This window comes from Arachis ipaensis, chromosome B09 (genome assembly GCF_000816755.2).
Source record: "Arachis ipaensis cultivar K30076 chromosome B09, Araip1.1, whole genome shotgun sequence".
Lineage (NCBI taxonomy): Eukaryota > Viridiplantae > Streptophyta > Magnoliopsida > Fabales > Fabaceae > Arachis > Arachis ipaensis.
The window spans coordinates 68,386,344-68,390,515 of NC_029793.2; positions in this window are offsets into that span (position 1 = coordinate 68,386,344).

Genomic DNA, 4,172 nt, shown 5'->3' on the forward strand with positions numbered 1-4,172 from the left:
GCTCACTGTCAAGCTATTGACATTAAAGAAGCGCTTGTTGGGAGGCAACCCAATGTTATTTAATTATATCTATTTATTTTCCATTGCTATTTTATGTTTTCTTTAGGTTGATAATCATGTGAAGTCACAAAAACAACTGAAAAACAACATTAAAAATAGCTCACCCTGGAGGAAGAGCTTACTGGCATTTAAACGCTAGTAAGAAGCATCAAACTGCCGTTTAACGCCAGAAAGAAGCATCAAGCTGGCGTTAAACGCCAGAAACAAGCACCAGACTGGCGTTTAACGCCAGAACAGAGCATGGAATTGGCGTTTAACACCAAGAATGGGAGAAAAGATGGCGTTAAACGCCAAAAATAAGCAGCAAGCTGGCGTTTAACGCCAGACATGCATTCTAGGGGCGTTTTGCACGCCTAAATGGATATGTGGACCCCACAGGATCCCCACCTACCCCACCTCTTCTTATCTCCTCTTCACACCTTTTCATAACACTACTTCCCCCTTGGCTGAATACACTCTCCCACTCTATCTCCTCCATTTTCTTCTTCTTCTACTACTTTCTTTCTTCTTTTGCTCGAGGACGAGCAAACCTTTTAAGTTTGGTGTGGTAAAAGCATTGCTTTTTGTTTTTCCATAACCATTAATGGCACCTAAGGCCAGAGAAACCTCAAGAAAGAGGAAAGGGAAGGCAATTGCTTCCACCTCTATGTCATGGGAGATGGAGAGCTTCATCTCAAAGGTCTATCAAGACCACTTCGATGAAGTTGTGGCCAAGAAAAAGGTGATCCCTGAGGTCCCTTTTAAGCTCAAAAAGAGCGAGTATCCGGAGATCCAACAAGAGATTAGAAGAAGAGGATGGGAAGTACTCTCCAATCCTATATGTGTGGAAGGAGCTCAATGGAAAGTTGACTCAAGAGGTAACCCGGTTCGATTGAGAAGACCGGACCTTAAGCCTGTAGCTAGAGGATGGTTGGAGTTCATCTAACGCTTTAACATTCCTACTAGCAACCGTTCCGAAGTAACTGTGGATCGGGCCATCATGATCCATAGTATCATGATTGGGGAGGAAGTGGAAGTTCATGAGATTATACCTCAAGAACTCTACAAGGTGGCGGACAAGTCCTCCACTTTGGCAAGGTTAGCCTTTCCTCACCTCATTTGCCACCTCTGCAATTCGGCTGGGATTGACATAGAAAGAGATATCCTCATTGATGAGGACAAGCCCATCACTAATAAAAGGATGGATCAAACAAGAGATCATGGACCTCAACAAGAGCAAGAGGAAATTCCTCACCATGAAATCTCTAAGATGCCTCAAGGGATGCACTTTCCTCCATAAAACTATTGGGAGCAAATCAACACCTCCCTAGGAGAATTAAGTTCCAACATGAGACAACTAAGGATGGAACACCAAGAGCACTCCATCATTCTCCATGATAATAGAGAAGACCAAAAAGCTATGAGGGAGGAGCAAAAAAGACATGGAAGAGACATAGAGGAGCTTAAGAACACCATTGGTTCTTCAAGAGGAAGAAGATACCACCCTTACTAAGGTAGACCCGTTCCTTAATCTCCTTGTTCTTATTTTTCTGTTTTTTGGTTATTGAGCCTTATGTTTTATTTATGTTTGTGTCTTTACTAAATGATTACTAGTGTCTAAGTGTCTATGTCTTAAAGCTATGAATGTCCTATGAATCCATCACCTTTCTTAAATGAAAAATATTTTAATTACAGAAGAACAAAAAGTACATAAATTTCGAATTCATCCTTGAAATTAGTTCAATTATTTTGATGTGGTGGCAATACTTTTTGTTTTCTGAATGAATGTGATGAGCGGATAATTTATACGCTTTTTGGCATTGTTTTTACATAGTTTTTAGTATGATTTAGTTAGTTTTTAGTATATTTTTATTTGTTTTTAATTAAAATTCACATTTCTGGACTTTACTATGAGTTTGTGTGTTCTTCTATGATTTAAGGTATTTTCTGGCTGAAATTGAGGGACCTGAGCAAAAATCAGATTCAGAGGTTGAAGAAGGACTGCAGATGCTGTTAGATTCTGACCTCCCTGCACTCAAAGTAGATTTTCTGGAGATACAAAACACCAAATGGCGCGCTCTTAATTTCTTTGGAAAGTAGACATCCAGGGCTTTCCAGCAATATATAATAGTCCATACTTTGCCTGAGTTTAGATGACGCAAACTGGCGTTGAACGCCAGTTCCATGCTGCATTCTGGAGTTAAACGCCAGAAACAGGTTGCAAAGTGGAGTTAAATGCTAGAAACAGGTTACAAACTGGCGTTCAACTCTAAGAGAAGCCTCTACACGTGTAAAGCTCAATGCTCAGTCCAAGCACACATCAAGTGGGCCCCAGAAGTGGATTTCTGCATCATTTACTCAATTTTGTAAACCCTAGTAACTAGTTTAGTATAAATAGGACTTTTTACTATTGTATTTACATCTTTGGATTATCTTTTGATCCTTTGATCACATTTTGGGGGCTGGCCATTCGGCCATGCCTGGACCTTATCACTTATGTATTTTCAATGGTAGAGTTTCTACACTCCATAGATTAAGGTGTGGAGCTCTGTTGTTCCTCATGAATTAATACAAAGTACTATTGTTTTTCTATTCAATTCAAGCTTATTCCTATTCTAAGATATCGATTCGCACCCAAGAACATGATAAACGTGATGATTATGTGACGCTCATCATCATTCTCACCTATGAACACGTGCATGTCAAACACTTCCGTTCTACATGCAAACAAGCTAGAATGAGTATCTCTTAGATATCTAATACAGAAGACCGAGTCCGAGATATTATAATCTTCATGGTATAAGTTAGAACCCATGGATGGCCATTCTTCAGATCCGGAAAGTATAAACCTTGTCTGTGGTATTTCCAGTAGGATCTGGGAAGGGATGGCTGTGACGAGCTTCAAACTCGCGAGTGCTGGGCGTAGTGACAGACGCAAAAGGATAGTAAATCCTATTCCAGTATGATCGAGAACCGACAGATGATTAGCCATGCAGTGACAGCGCATTGGACCATTTTCACAGAGAGGATGGGATGTAGCCATTTACAACGGTGATGCCCTACATAAAGCTTGCCATGGAAGGAAGTAGGAATGATTGGATGAAGACAGCAGGAAAGTAGAGGTTCAAAGGAACGAAAGCATCTCTATGAATTATGTAATGACCCAATTTTCAGTACGCCTAGGACATACCGGAAGATGAGTGCTACCAATTTGTCATCCTAGTTATTATCTATTATTTATTATATGAGCCTGATTCGTTGTTAAAAGCATAGTTAGTTTGCGAGGTACATTTTTTTTGAAAACGTTTGAATTAATAAACAGAATCATTTATAATCAATTCACAAATAATAACAGATAAAACAGTTATAAACAACCACACATAAATGCATCACAAGTAGTTGACAACATTCGGTGATTTAGCCTTTATTAGAATATGGACTGTTAGTTAGAACACCCTAGATATAGCTAAATAATATCTATATACATATATATACATACAACATCCCAGGCCCTGACCTGTTCAAGAGGTCCCTAAGCTGGCACCTAGGCTAGCCTATACTCTATACTCACCTAGTCCCTCTAAACTACTAAAGCGAGGGAAAGTACGTTCTAGGTCTTCAAAACTCAAGTCAGGTGGAACGTCACCAAAAGGTAGAACATCATCTGCTACTCCTCTGCACGATCAGTCATTGCCACATGACGTCTCTCTGGTACCTCATCAAGTATCCACACAACAGGAGTCTCGTACATAGGATTTAGGTTAAAGTTCACGTACAAACGGGGTGCAGACATTGGCTAGTCTCACAGTATATACATATAAACAGAGAACGGGATTCACCCTAGACTCAGAAGACTACCTAGAGCGGAATCTTTTTTGCAAACGGTCGTCAGCGAACTACGGAAAGTAACTCTTGCTTCCATCTGAAGGGGGAAGGGAGAGAGAAGGGGTAAGAACTGGGGAGTTCTTAGTAGGGTCGGGGTTATTAGTTACGTTCATTAATTATATGTTGTTTTGCAAACGAATAGTAAAATACAGAAAGCAGTAAATAGAAGATGAAGATAAATGGAGGAAATAGAGAAAATAGAAAACAGAACACAAACAGAAGGATACAAGAAAATACAAAACAGACAC